This window comes from Nyctereutes procyonoides, unplaced genomic scaffold (genome assembly GCF_905146905.1).
Source record: "Nyctereutes procyonoides isolate TBG_1078 unplaced genomic scaffold, NYPRO_anot_genome, whole genome shotgun sequence".
NCBI lineage: Eukaryota > Metazoa > Chordata > Mammalia > Carnivora > Canidae > Nyctereutes > Nyctereutes procyonoides.
In genome coordinates, this window is record NW_026575042.1 from 35,723,072 (window position 1) to 35,738,769 (window position 15,698).

Below are 15,698 nucleotides of genomic sequence, written 5' to 3' on the forward strand. Positions count from 1 at the left end.
GAGCTTGACACTTTTTTTTCTCACTAAAGGTTTAAAACCAAAAGTAGTTTCTCTTTGCAGCAAATGTACATTAGAATAGAGTCTGTATAGCCAAGGGCTCTAGGCCCTGCCTTGCCCTATGTCCCTGTATTTCCTGGGCCAAACCTGAAAATAAATATAGTGTTATTGCTCTGCAGGACATAGAGGCAATGTACTTCCTACCCCCTGAAGTGGCTGGGTGGGAGCTGATGGGGGCCTTGGTCACTCTAAGGGTCCACAAGCTGGTACCTGCTTAGGATTATTGCTTCAAGGGGAGCGGTAATACCTAATGCAAATAATGAGAAGAGGAACAAAGTGGGGAGGGGCCTTTGCTTTTTAAATTCCCCTCTGGAGAGGGGGTTGGATTAAGCAGCAGCAAAAGCATCACCCACTGGGACACTGTGGCCTCCACTCCCTTTTGCAAGACCCCCTACACTCTGGGGGCATGTTATGGCTTGCAAGGGTCAGCACTGTGCCCTGAACCTGAGCACACATGTCCCGGCTTCTAAGACCCCCTGGGAGGGGGAGAGGAAGGGCATAGGGCCTACTCCCAGGGGCTGATGGTATTGCCCTGGCCCTGCCAGCAGTCTGGCACTGTCCAGCCCCCAGCTCTGCCCTGTTGGGGCTGACCATGTACTGGGCAGGTTCTGCCAGCATCTCCTCCCATACCCACCCCTTGCCTCAGTCCATCATGGTATTGAGCATCTCCAAGAACAGCTTGTGCATGGGCACCTTGCCCTCCAGCTTCACCCCATAGAAATGGGCCATCACTTTGCCCACTTTCTAGCCTGCCTGCCTGTCACTGCTCAGTACCCCTTCAGGGCCCAGCCTGCCTGCTTTATATTCCAGCAGGACTTCCTGTAGAGTTTCTCACAGCTGCTCCATAACCTTGGCATCCTCAAGGAGCACAGAGTCTGAATTGGCAAGGGTCATGGTCTTTAGCAGGACCTATATACCTTATGCTCCAGCCACAAAGCCTGTAGTTGCCTTACCAGTTACAGCAGGACAGCCCCTAGTTTCCCCCAAGCCAGCTGCTTGTGCCCCCTTTGCATCCAGGACCAGGTCTTCAGCAAAGGCCCACTCACCCTGGCAGTGAGTGCTGGACCACACCCAACACCAGGACCTCCATCTATACCCTCTGTAGACATCTGGTCAGACAGTGACTGTGATGATAAGCCTGGGATGCTCTTAGCCCAGCTGATGGTGACCATGATCTCTCCATCAGAGGTCATAGAGGGTAGTCAGAGCTGGAAGTTTGGGGGCCCACTGGGTTGGGCATAAGGTTCTCAGGCTCAACCACAGGAGGTAGGACACCAGTGCATTTACTGGAGTGGTTCTCTGAGTGCTTCTAGCTACTTCCAGGGGTGTCGCAGGGCAGGAGCCTGGGAAGGGCACTGGGTTCACCTCTAGCTGCTGCTTATACTTCTGTCACCCACCCCAGATACGGTCCAGACATACCCCCTCCTTGAGCATGTCCACCCCCGGGCACTTGGTGAAGGGACAGGCCTGCTAGGGCTGTGTCTCTGCTTGGTGAACTCATACTCATTGGAGGCTGGGCAGCTATACTCAGTGTTCTCCTGGATGGTCCTCTTGAAGAATGCTTTGTAGGCCTTACAAGGTGCTACAATCATAGTGGTAGCTGGATGCCACATCCCCATAGAAGTGTTTGGGCATGGGGCTGAGCACCAGCTTCCCACCACCTGCTCAGCAGGCCCACCCCTCTCCATATCCTCCTTTTTTTTTGTGACCTGGGGTGCAGTGGGTGGGAGCTGGACTAGGAGCCGGGGGTGGGGATGAGGGATGGGAGGGGCTTGGTCTCTAAGGAACCCTTTGGGCTGTTGAGGCTGGCTGGCACTGCCATGATGTAAAAAGGCTCAATACCTACGACCTGGCTGGACATGGTGCTGGTCACCTGGAGGCTCCACAGGGTGGGCGGGCAGGCATGGGGACCCAGGGCCAGAGCATGCAGGTGAGCCTGGGGCCATCAAAGGCCCCTCCTCTGCCCTTCCCTGCCTTGTCCCCTCACTGGGCAGAGCTGCAGGCAGCTTGTAGGATACAAAAGGACATGCTTCCTACTCTGCTACCTTCAGCTAAGAGGGGGTTGGGCTTTTATTCTTTTATTGATGTAATGTATCACCTTGATAGTTTTATGAATATTGAACCACCCTTGCATCCTGGGAATAAATCCCTCTTAATCATGGTGAATTACTTTTTTCATGTATTGTTAGATTTGGTTTGCTAATATCTTGTTGAGAATTTTTGCATCTATGTTCATCAGAGCCTGCAGTTCCCTTTTTTGTAGTGTTTTTTTTATCTGATTTTGGTATCAGGGTAATGCTGGCCTCAGAATGAATTTGGAAGCTTTCCTTCCTTTTCTATTTTTTTGGAATAGTTTGAGAAGAGGTATAGGTATTAACTCTTTTTTAAATGTTTGGTAGAATTTTCCCGTGAAGCCATCTGATCCTGAAATTTCTTGTTTGTTGGAAGTCTTTTGATTATTGATTGATTCAGTCTCTGGTAATCAATCTGTTCAAATCTTTTATTTCTTCTTTCTTCAGTTTTAGTAGGTTGTACATTTTTAGGAATTTATCCATTTCTTCGAGGTTGTCCAATTTGTTGGCATGCAGTTTTTCATACTGTTCTCTTACAATTGTTTGTATTTCTGTGGAATCAGTGTTATTTGTCCTCTTTCATTTGTGATTCTGTTTAGTCCTCTCTCTTTCTTTTAATGACTTGGGCTAGAAGTATATCAGTTTTGTTGCTTTTTTCAAAGAATCAGCTCCTAGTTTCATTCTTATTTATTTATTTATTTATTTAATTTATTTTTTATTGGTGTTCAATTTGCCAACATACAGAATAACACCCAGTGCTTATCCCGTCAAGTGCCCCCCTCAGTGTCCGTCACCCATTCACCCCACCCCCCGCCCTCCTCCCCTTATACCACCCCCAGTTCGCTTCCCAGAGTTAGGAGTCTTCATGTTCTGTCTCCCTTTCTGACATTTCCCACCCATTTCTTCTCCCCTTCTATTCCCTTTCACTATTATTTATATCATTCTGTTTTATTGTTTTGTTTTGTTTTTAGTTTTTAAACATTTATTTCTGCTCTCATGTTTGCTATTTCCTTACTTCTGCTGGTTTGAGGTTTTGTTCTTCTTTTGATAGCTCCTATAGGTATAAGTTTAGGTCATTTATTTGAAATTTTTCTTGTTTCATGAAGTAGGACTGTATTTTTGTAAACTTCCCTGTTAGAACTGCTTTTGCTGCATCCCAAAGATTTTGTGTATTTTCATTTCATTTTTTTTCACATAATTTTTTATTTCTTCTTTGATATATTCATTGTTCAGTAGCATGTTATTTAACTTCCATCTATTTGTGGTCTTTCTTGATTTTTTTCTTGTGGTTGATTTATAGTTTCATAGTGTTGTGGTCAGAAGAGATGCATGGTATGACTTAAATCTTTTTGAATTTGTTGGGACTTGTTTTGTGGCCTAATATGTGATGTATTCTGGAGAATGTCCCATGTGCACTTGAAAAGAATGTGCATTCTGTTGTTTTAGGATGGAATGTCCTGAATATATCTGTTAAATCCCATCTGGTCCAGTGTGCCATTCAAAGCTACTGTTTACTTGTTGATTTTCTGTTTGGCTATACTGTCCATTGATGTCAGTGGAATGTTTAAGCCCCTTATTGATTACTTCCTTTATGTTTGTTATTAACTGTTTTATGTATTTGGGTGCTCCCATGTTGGATGTATAAGTATTTACAATCGTCATATCTTCATGTTGGATTGTCCCCTTTATTATTATACATTATTATACAGTGTACTTCATTCTTTCTTCTTGCAGTCTTTGTGTTAAAGTCTATTTTGTCTGATATGAATATTGCTACCCTGGCTTTCTTTTGACATCCATTTGCATGATAAATGTTTCTCTATCCCCTCAGTTTCAACCTGCAGGTGTCTTTAGGTCTGAAATGAATCTCTTATAAGCAGCTTATAGATGGTTTTTCCATTCACTCTATCATCCTGTGTCTTTTGATTGGAGCATTTAGTCCATTTACATTCAAAGTAATTATTGATAGATATGTATTATTACCATTTTGTTATTTGTTTTGTGGTTGTTTTTGTAGTTTTTCTCTGATCCTTTCTTCTCCTGCTCTCTTTCCTGTTTTTTTTTTTCACTTTCTTTAGTGATACTTGGATTCCTTTCTCTTTATTCTTTGCATACCTATTACTGGTTTCTGATTTGTGATTACCGTTAGGTTTGTATATACCATTTGCATATAACAGCCTATTTGAAGTTGATGGTTGTTTAAGTTTGGACCCATTCTTTACTCCTCTCCCCCCACATTTTTTGGTATATGGTATCATATTTTACATCCTTTTATTTTGTGAATTTCTTTACTGATTTTTACAGATATGCTTATTTTTACTGCTTTTGTGATTCCTACTTTTCATACTTTCACTTATGGTCTTTCCTGTCTTCTCAAAGAGTCCCCTTTAATATTTCTTGTAGAGCTGCTTTTGTGATCATGAATTCTTTTAGTTTTTGTTTGTCTGAGAAACTCTTTATTTCTACTTCTATTCTGGTCTTTTCTTTCTTTCTTTTTTTTTTTTTAAAGTAAACTTTCCCCCTAATATGGGGCTCGAACTCATGACCCAGAGATCAAGGGTAGCATGCTCTACTGACTGAGCCAGCTGAGTGACCCTCCCTTTCTATTCTGAATGGTAGCCTTACTGGATAGAGTATTGTTGGCACCAATTATCTCCTTTCAGCACTTTAAATATTTTGTGTCACTCCTGCTTGGCCTGTAGAGTTTCTGCTGAAATATTTGCTGTTAGCCTTAAGGAGTTTCTCTTGTATGTAGCTGCCTTCTTTTCTCTTCCTGCTTTAAAATTTTTTCTTTATCACAACTTTTTTTGCCATTTTAATTACTATGTGTCTTGATGTGGATCTCGTGGGGTTGATTTTGTTTTGGTGGTGGTGGTGGGGGGTTTCTGTGCTTCCTGGATCTGGGTATCTATTTCCTTCCCCAGATTAGGGAAGTTTTCAGGTATTATTTCTTCAAAATTTTTTCTTCCTCCTTTTCTCTCTCTTCTTCTTTTGGGATCCCTATAATGTGAATATTATTATACTTGATGGGGTCACTGAGTTCCCTAAGTCTATTCTCAATTTGCATAATTTTTTTTTCCTCTGACTTGCTCAACTTGATTGCTTTTTATTACTCTGTCTTCCAGGTCACTAATTCATGCTAGGCTTCTTCTAGCCTGCTATTTATTCCTCAAGTGTATTTTAAAGTTCATTTATTGTGTTTTTCATCTCCGAGTGATTATTTCTTTATCTCTTTGTTACAAGTATCACTGATGTCTTCCACGTCAGGCATATTACTTATATCCATTTCACTTAGGTCTCTTGCTATGGTTTTGCCCTTTTCTTTCATTTGGGACATATTCCTCTGGTTCCTCATTTTGCCTAACTCTCTGTGCCTGTTTCTATGTGTTAGGAAAGTGAGCTGTATCTCATGCTCTTGAAGATAATGTCTGATGAAGAAGAAGTCCTGTAATGCTCTGCAGTGCAGTGTCTCCTGTTATTCAGGACCTGGTGCTTCAGAGGGTGTCTCCTATGTGTGTTGCTATGCCCTACTGTTGTGTCCTGGCCCCTCTTTCCTTCAGTCATTTGCAGAGGCTCTCTCTGCCTGTTATGGTCAGTGTTTTGTCCTACTGGGGGGGTGGGGCACATTTTAACAAGGTGCATCCTAGTCTGCTTGTGAAATGAGACCTGCCTTGGCTGCCACTGGAACTGATGGCCTGTAAAATACATGGATTGGAGATGTGGTGTTAGTTGGGCTTGTGCCAGTCTTCTTGGGAAGGGAACCTGCAACACCTGCACTGAGGCAAGTGTAACAAGGAAGCATGGATCTTGTGAAGCACAAGGGAGTAGGGCTTCATGTAAGCAAGTTAGATAGCTAGTGTTGGTGCAGTGCTGGTTCTTGCAGGTGGCCCTGTGTTTATGCTGAGTGTTGGGGAAGGGAAATATTGTGTGCCAGCTCCTTTGTTCTTAGAGGGTTCTTCCTGCGATTCCCGACTCTTCAAACACTCTCTGAGATGAGTAAATAACTCTCCCTCCTACATGCTCCAGTTGTTTTTCAAGCTGCTGTTTCTACACTGTATCTCTGTAGGTCATTTGCTGTACTGTCTCTTCAAGGGCTGGAACTCAGCTGCCTATCACCTTCCAGACTCTCCTAGAACTGAGCCTCCGATTTTTAAAATTCCAGGCTTTAAGTCCTGCTGACTGTAGGAACTCATGAAATTTGTTGGCCCCTCTGACTTTGAAAGCCATATGTTATGAGGATTTGTCTTCCCCATGAGGGTTCCCTGGAGTGCTAGTCTGTTTATTGCCCTTTACTGTGTCTCCTACTCCCAAGCAGGGACAGCTATGATTTGTTTTGCTCCTAAACCACATTTCTGCCCTTCCTACCTTCTTTGATGTGGTCTCTTTTCTATCTTTAGTTGTGGAGTTTATTCGGCCAGTTTTTGGGTCACTTTCTGGGTTATTTATGCTGATGTGAGTGTTATCTGGTTGTATCCATGAGACAAGATGAGCTTAGGGTTCTCCTACTTTGCCATATTTCCAGGCTCTGTACTTAATTTCCTTTTTGTTTATTAGAGTTTCTGTCTCTCTACTTACATTACTTATTTATTATTGTATGTTGTCTTCTTTTTCCATTGGACCCCTTAGTATGTTAGCTAGAATTATTTTAAATTCCTGGTATAATAATGCCAACATCACTATCATATTTGAGTCTGGTTATAATGCTTGTCCTGTTTCTTTAAACTGTATTTTTGCCTTTTAGTATGTCTTGTAATTTTTTGTTGAAATCCAGGAATTATGTACTAGGTAAAAGGAACTATAGTAAATAGGCTGTTAGTGATGTGGTGGTAAGGTGTGTGTGTGTGTGTAGGGGATGGGAAGCATCTTATAGTCTATGATTAAGATCTCAGTCTTTTGGTGAGCTTGTATCCCTGGGCTGTGAACTCCACTTACATTTTTTGGTTTCTTTCAGTGTGGGACAAGATGGCTACAGGGGATGAGTTGGGCATTTCCCCTTGTCCAGGTTAGTCAAGCTCTGAGAGAAACCCAATAAGTTCTGGTAAAATAGTTTTTTTCAAGGTCATGCCTTGTTAAGAACAGAAAGCTCTGGCATATTTAAAAATGTTTGTTTTCCCCTCCCTCTGCTGGAAGCAGGAGGGGAATTTTCTTTTTACTAGTAGAGCTCCTGGAAGTAAAACCCACAAAAATGTGAATTCCGTTTCCTAAGCTGTGATTTCTCTCCATCTTTCCAATTTTGGTGGCAGTTTCCCTGGGACTTCTCTGATGGATTTAAGAAGAGTTGATTTCCATTTTTTTCAGCTTCTCACTTGTTTTTAGGATGGAGTAATGAATTCCAAGCTCTTTCTATGCTGGATAGGAAATTGAAAGTCTCTTCGTAGTGTGTTAATATTAATGTAGATATTTACCATTTTCATGCTCTTTATTTCCTTCTTTGGATCTGAGTTGTTGTCTAGTGTCATTTCCTTTTACTTGAAGGACTTTAGTAATTGTTTGGTACCCATTTAAAAAGTTTAAATTCAATTTAATTAATATATAATATATTATTAGTTTTAGAAGTAGAGTTCAGTTATTCATCAGTCCTATAAAATATCCACTGCTCATTACATCATGTGCCCTCCTTAATGCCCATCATCCAGTTACCCCATTCCCCCCCAACTAATTCCTGCCTAGCAACTCTCAGTTTGTTTCCTATAGTTAGGATTCTTTTATGGTTTGTCTACTCTGTTTTCATCTTATTTTTCCTTCCCTTCCCCTATGTTGATCTGTTTTGTGTCTTAAATTTCACATGTGGGTGAATTTGCATGATATTTGTCTTTCTCTGACTGACATATTTTGCTTGGCATAATACCCTTTAGTTCTATCCACATCAATGTAAATGGTAAGATTTCATTCTTTTTAATGGCTGAGTAGTATTCCGTTGTGTGTGTGTGTGTGTGTGTGTGTGTGTGCATGTGTGTGTATTACATCTTCTTTATCCATTAGTTTGTCAGTGGACATCTGGGCTCTTTATGTAATGTGGCTGTTACGGACATTGCTGCTATAAACACTGGGGTAGAGGTGTTCCTTCAGATCACCATATTTGTATCTTTAGGGTAAATACCCAGTAGTACAACTGCTGGGTTGTAGGGTAACTCTATTTTTAACTTTTTGAGGAACTTCCATATTGTTTTTCAGAGTGGCTGCACCAACTTGCATTCCTAGTAACTGTGCAAGAGGGTTCCCCTTTCTCTGCATCTTCACCAACATCTGTTGTTTCCTGACTTATTAATTTTAACCATTCTGACCGGTGTGAGGTGGTATCTCATTGTGGTTTTGATTTGTAATTCCCTGATAACAGGAGATGTAGAGCATTTTTTCATGTTTCTGTTCATGTTTGTATGTCCTCTTTGGAGAAATGTCTGTCTATATGGTCATGTCATGTCTTCTGGCCATTTCTTGACTGGATTTTTTTTTTTTTTTTGATTTTGAGTTTGATAAGTTCTTTGTAGATTTTGGACAGTAGCCCTTTATCTGATAAGACATTTGCAAATATCTTCCCCCATTTGATAGGTTGCCTTTTAGTTTTGTTTACTGTTTTTTTTTTCTGTGCAAAAGCTTTTTATCTTGGTGAAGTCTCAATAGTTCATTTTTGCCTTTGTTTTCCTTGCCTCTGAAGACATGTCTAGCAAGAAGTTGCTGTAGCCACAAAGAAGTTGATGCCTCTGTTCTCCTTTAGGATTTTGATAGATTCCAGTCTCACATTTAGGTCTTTTATCCATTTTGCATTTATTTTTGTGTATAGTGTAAGAAAGTGGTCCAGTTTCATTCTGCATATGGCTGTCCAATTTTCCCAACACCATTTGTTGAAGAGATTGTGTTTTTCCCATTGGATATTCTTGCCTCCTTTGTCAAAGATTAATTGACCATATAATTATGGGTTTATTTTTGTGTTTTCTGTTCTATTCCATTGATCTGTGTGTTTGTTTTTATGTCAGTACCATACTGTCTTGATGATTACAACTTTGTAATACAGCGTAAGTCCAGCGTTGTGATGCCACCAGCTTTGTTTTTTCTTTTTTCAACATTTCTTAGGCTGTTTGGGGTCTTCTCTGGTTCCATACAAATTTTAGGATGGTTTGTGTTCCAGCTCTGTGAAAAGTCAATGGTATTTTGATAGGGATTGCATTGAAAGTATAGATTGCTCTAGGTAGCATAGACATTTTAACAATATTTGTTCTTCCAGTCCATGAGCATGAAATGTTTTTCCAATTCTTTGTGTCTTCCTCAATTTCTTTCCTAAGTGTTCTGTAGTTTTCAGAGTCAGAGACTTTACCTCTTTGGTTACATTTATTCCTAGGTATCTCATGGTTTTCGTTGCAATTGGAAATGGGATCAATTCCTTGATTTTTCTTTCTTATGTCTCATTGTTAGTATGTAGAAATGTGACTGACTTCTCTGCATTGATTTTATATCCTGTGACTTTGCCAAATTCCTGTATCAGTTCTAGCAATTTTTTGTTGGAGTCATTTGGGTTTTTTACAGAGAGAATCATGTCATTTTTGAAGAGTGAGAGTTTGATTTCTTCTTTGCTGATTTGGGTGCCTTTTATTTCTTTTTGTTGTTTGATTGCTGAGGCTAGGACTTCCAGTACTGTTAAGTAACAATGGTGAGAGTGCACATCCCCATTTCATTCTTGACCTTAGAGGAAAAGCTCTGTTTTCCCCATTGAGAATGATATTTGCTGTGGGTTTTTCATATATGGCTTTTATGATATTGAGTTATGTTCCTTCTACTGCTGCATTACAGAGAGTTTTTGTCAAGAAAGGATGCTCTACCTTGTCAGATGCTTTTCCTGCATCAATTGAGAGGATCATATGGTTGTTGTCTTTTCTTTTATTAATATTGTGTACCATGTTGATTGATTTGTGAATGTTGAACCACCCTTGCAGCCCAGGAATAAATCCCATTTGGTCATGGTGAATAATCCTTTTAATGTACTGTTGGATCCTATCAGCTATTATCCTGGTGAGAATTTTTACATTTATATTCATCAGGGATATTGGTCCATAATTTCCCTTTTTGATGGGATCTTTGTCTGGTTTTGGGATGAAGGTAATGCTGGCCTCATAGAATGAGTTTGGAAGTTTTCCTTCCATTTCTATTTTTTGAAACAGCTTCAGAAGAATAATTATTAATTAAGAACCTATTAATTCTCCTTTAAATGTTTGGTAGAATTCTGGTGGGAGGCCATCTGGTTCAGGACTCTTGTTTGTTGGGAGATTTGTTAAAAATATTCTATTTATTTATAAGAGAAAGAGAAAGAGAGAGAGAAGAAGAAGAGGAAGAGGAAGAGGAAGAAGAAGGAGAAGGAGAAGAAGAAGAAAAGAAGGAGAAGGAGAAGAAGAGAGGAGATAGCAATTGAGAGTGTGAACAGTGGTGGTGGGGAAGTGGCAGAGGGAGAGGGACAAGCAGACTCAACTGCCAAGTGGGGAGCAAAATGTGGGGCTCAATCCCAGGACCCTGGGATCATGACCTGAGCTGAAGGCAGATGCCTAACTGACGGAGCCACCTAGGCACCACCTCTTGGGAGATTTTTGATTACTGCTTCAATTTCTTTGCTGGTTATGGGTCTGTTCAGGTTTTCTATTTCTTCCTGTTTCAGTTTTGGTAGTTTTATATATTTCTTGGAATGCATCCATTTCTTCCAGATTGTCTAATTTGTTGGCATATAATTGTTAAAATTGTAATTATTTGTATTTCTTATAATTGTATTTCTTTTTTTAAAAATTGTATTTCTTATAATTGCTTGTATTTCTTCAGTGGTGGTTGTGATATCTCCTTTTTCACTCATGATTTTATTTATTTGGGCCCTTTCTCTTTTCTTTTTGATAAGTCTGGCTAGGGGTTTATTGATTTTATTAATTCTTTCAAAGAACCAGCTCCTAGTTTTATTGATCTTTTCTATTCTTTTGATATTTATGTCATTGATTTCTGCTCTAATCTTTATTATTTCTCTAATCCTGCTGCATTTAGGCTTTATTTGCTGTTGCGTTTCCAGGTCCTTTAGGATCTAGGTTAGTTTGCAGATTGAGACTTTTCATATTTCTTGAGAAAGTCCTGTATTGCCATTTACGTCCCTCTTTGGACTGCCTTTACTCATTCCAAAGGTTCTGAAGTATCATGTTTTAACTTTCACTTGTTTCCATGTATTTTAAAAATTCTTTAATTTCCTGGTTGACCTGTTAATTCTTTAGTAGGATGCTCTTTAACCTCCTAGGATTTGTGTTCCTTCCACATTTTCTCTTGTGATTTAGTTCAAGTTTTAAATCATTGTGGTCTGAAAATATGCACGGTAGAATCTCAATTTTTTGGTACCTGTTGGACCTGATTTGTGACCCAGTATGTGATCTATTCTGGAGAATGTTCCATGTGCACTCAAGAAGAATGCATATTCTGTAGCTGTAGGATGAAATGTTCTAAATATATCTGTGAAGTCCATCTGGTTCAGCGTGTCATTCAAAGTCCTTGTTTCCTTGTTGAACTTCTGCTTCAAAGACCTGTCCTTTGCTGTGAATGGGGTGTCAAAGTCCCCTATTATTATTGTATTATTATCAGTGTGTTTCTTTAGTTTTGTTACTAATTGGTTTATATAATTGGCTGCTCCCACATTAGGGGCATAAATATTTATAATTGTTAGATCTTTTTGTTGGATAGACTCTTTAATTATGATAGACTGTCCTTCTTCATCTTTTATTACCATCTTTGGTTTAAAATCTAATTTGTCTGATATAAGGATTGCCACTCCAGCTTTCTTTTGATGTCCATTATTATGATAAATAGTGTTCCACCCCTCATGTTCCATCTGGAGGTGTCTTTGGGTCTAAGATGAGTCTCTTGCAGACAGCATATAATGGATCTTGCTTTTTTATCCAATCTGATACCCTGTGTCTTTTGACTGGGGCATTTAGCCAATTTATATTCAGAGTTACTACTGAAAGAACTTAGTGTCATTGTATTATCTGTAAAGTCACTGTTTCTGTATGTTGTCTCTGTTCCTTTCTGGTCTATGTTCCTTTTGGGCTCTCTTTTTGCTTAAAGGATCCCTTTTAATAATTATTGCAGGACTAGTTTAATGATCACAAATTCTTTTAGTTCCTGTTTTTCCTGGAAGCTTTTTATCTGACCTTTTATTTTGAATGACAGCCTAGCTGGATAAAGTATTGTTGGCTGCATATTTTTCTCCTTTGGCACCCTGAATGTATCATGCCAGTTCTTTCTGGCCTGCCAGGTCTCTGTGGATAGTTTTGCTGCCAGCCTTATGTTTCTACTCTTGTAGGTTAAAGACCTTTAATTCCAAGCTGCTTTCAGAATTTTCTCTTCATCTCTGAAATTTGTTAGCTTCATTATTTTATGTTGGGATGTTGACCTATTTTTATTGATTTTGAGGGGGGCTGTCTATGCCTCCTGGACTTGAATGCCTATTTCCTTCCCCAGATTCGGGAAGCTCTCTGCTATAATTTGTTAAAATAAACCTTCTGCCTTCCTCTCTCTCTCTTCTCGTTTGCTGGGACCTCTATTATTTGAATCTTCTTGTGCGTTATGGTATCACTTATCTGTTGAAATCTTCCCTTGTGATCCAGTAGTTGTTCATCTCTCTTTTTCTCAGCTTCTTTATTCTCCATCATTTTGTCTTCAATATCAGTGACTTTCTCTTCTGCCTCATTTATCCTAGCAGTTAGAGCCTCCATTTTTGACCGCATCTCAGTAATAGCATTTTTAAATTTCAGCTTGATTCGATATTCTTTTATTTCTACAGGAAGTGACTCTCTAGTGTCTTCTATGCTTTTTCAAGCCCAGCTAGTATCTTAATAATTGTTTTGAATTCTAGTTCCAACATCTTACTTATATCCATATTGATTAAATCCATGGCAGAGAGTACTGCATCCTGTTCTTCTTTTGTGATGAATTTTTCCTTCTAGTCGTTGTGTCCAGAAAAGAAAGGAGAAAAGAAAAAGACCCAGGAGAAACTAACAAGGGGTAGTAGAAAGGGAGGTGGGCGGGGGGTTGGGGTGACTGAGTGATGGGCACTGAGGGGGGCACTTGGCAGGATGAGCACTGGGTGTTATGCTAAATATTGGCAAATTGAACTCCAATAAAAAAAAGAAAAAGACCTAGTAAAAATAGCAATAATAATAATAATGACAACAACAACAACAAAGCCTCTGAAAGTGTTTCTGGCGCATGCTGTATATACTCTGCTGTTGTATTTTGGCTGCTCTTTCCCACTGATCCTTCCTCCAAAGAGTTCCTCTTTCCTTGTGGTGGGGAGTGTTTGGACCTTTACATGGATGTGTTTTGATTTGTTTGTGAAGTTAAGCCTGTAAAGGAAAATAGAAAAGAGAAGGAGAAAAAAGAAAAGAAAAGAAAAAAAAAAAAGCATGATCCAAAGCAAGAGAGAAGGAAATGGATCAAAAATTGATACCATCATACAGACAATGAACTTTAAGCCTGATTCTAAAAAATACGAAAGAAAGAGGGAAAGAAAAATAGGGAGAGAAGAGAAAAAAATTAAAAAAAGCAGCCTGATCCAAAAACTAAGAGAAGGAAACAAATGAAGCAACAAATGCACAAAAGATTATAAGCCTGATACAAAAAAAGAAAAAGAAAAAATGTATAAAGTAAGGGATGAAGAATAAAGAATAAGAAATAGAAAAATAAATCATGTAAAAAAATTTTAAAACTAGGAAAAGGCGGGGAGGAAGAAGTAAGCCTGGTCCTATTTCCACTGGATGCTGATGTTTAAGGAGCTTTCTTTAATCAGTAGATTTAGTAGATGCGGGGAGCCTGTGTAAGTTATTTGAGGGAGAGGCCTGCTGGGCTGGTGCAAAGCTGATTTGCCCTTGTACAAATGCCCCTGCCAGGCCAGAGGGGCAGGGTTTAGGGTAGGGGGCTCCAGCCTCCACTAGAGATGCTGTGTTTCTCTCTGGAGTCTGACTGTGTGGGTGAGTGGGAGGAGAGAGGGATGGTGGAAGAGATAGAATATGGAGTCACCCCTGCCCTCTTGTCCTTGGGGAGTGGAACTCCAGGCCACCCTGTTCAAGATGCCCTCTTAGAAAAGGGAACAATCTCCTGTGTCCTGGGCTTTAGTCATTTCCCTGTCCTCGCCTGGCACACCCAGAGCCACAGATCTCCTGTATTTTATCTTTGCCTGGTACCTAGAACTCAAAACTCCACATTTTATAGGGCCTGGTAAGGTGCACATCCTGTCCCCCAAAAGCCATAGCACAGTGTGAGCAGAGATTAGAGTTTATTGTAATACTCGGTGAAAAGCTGGAACCAGGTTATCAGCCATCTGCACTAAGTCTCTTACTCCCTTTTGTCCCAGAAAAGCCCTCACAGAGGATTGGATCTGTTGTGGCAGACAGCAAAAAGCAGCAGCCAGGTTATCTACGGTCTGCTCCAGTCTCTCGTGCTTTGCTCAATTCAGCCTCAGAAAAGCAGCCCCTGTGTGAGCACGCAGAGGTTTAAGCCTACTGTGGCTCATGGTGAAAAGTTGTTCAGAGGTTTTTTTTTTGCCCTCTCTGTGCACCTCTGACCCTGCTGCTGAGATCTCTTTAATGGTCCCCTGGCTGGCCTTTGGTCTTTAGAGAGGCAAAATACACTCTTCCAAATGCCCTCTGGGAAGGGGAGCCTTCTCTACCTGAGTGACCCGGGGGTCTTCTTTCAGAGGTTTATAGTGTGGTCCCAACCCACTGTGCTCTTTCCCACTTTCTCCCTTTTCCTGACTTTGCTCTGCAAGATGGGTTTCCTCCCTTTTCTGGCTCCTGGCTTCCTCTCCCGGGGTTCATGGCTCCAAACCTCACATCTGCCTCGTTCTCACGCTCCAGCTGTGCAGATTATTTCCTTAATCCTCCAATCCTCTTCCTAGTTGTTCAAAATAGTTGAATGTTGATCTAGCTGTATTCCAAGGGTAAGACAAGTTCAGGGTCCCCCTACTACTTGCCATTTTAACTCCCATCCCCTTTAGTATTTCTTGTAAAGTAGGTCTTCCAGCAGTAAACTATCTTCGTTTAGGGGGGAATATCTTCATTTTGCTTTCATTTTTATTTTTATTTTATTTTAATTTTTTAATTTGTTTTATTTTTTTATTGGGGTTCAATTTGCCAACATATGGCATAACACCCAGTGCTCATCCCATCAAGTGCCCCCCTCAGTGCCCGTCACCCAGCCCCCTCAACCCCTGCCCACCTCCCTTTCCACTACCCCTTGTTCGTTTCCCAGAGTTAGGAGTCTCTCATGTTCTGTCTCCCTTTCTGATATTTCCCATTTTATTTTTTAAAAAGATTTTATTTATTTATTCATGAGATACACACACACACACACACACACACACACACACAGAGGCAGAGACACAGGCAGAGGGAGAAGCAGGCTCTATGCAGGGAGCCCGATGCGGGACTCAATCCTGGGACTCTAAGATCACATCCTGAGCTGAAGGCAGACGCTCAACTGCTGAGCCACCCAGGCATCCCTGCTTTCATTTTTATAGTATGATTTCCCCAGATATAAAATTCTTGTTTGACAGTTTTT

At 40.4% G+C, this 15,698-nt stretch overlaps 1 pseudogene; it reads right to left on the reverse strand.

The window, feature by feature from the left end:
* Positions 1 to 699: 699 nt before the first annotated feature.
* LOC129507365 (steroid hormone receptor ERR1-like) lies at positions 700 to 1,918 on the reverse strand (annotated as a pseudogene).
* Between the last annotated feature and the right edge of the window lie 13,780 nt (positions 1,919 to 15,698).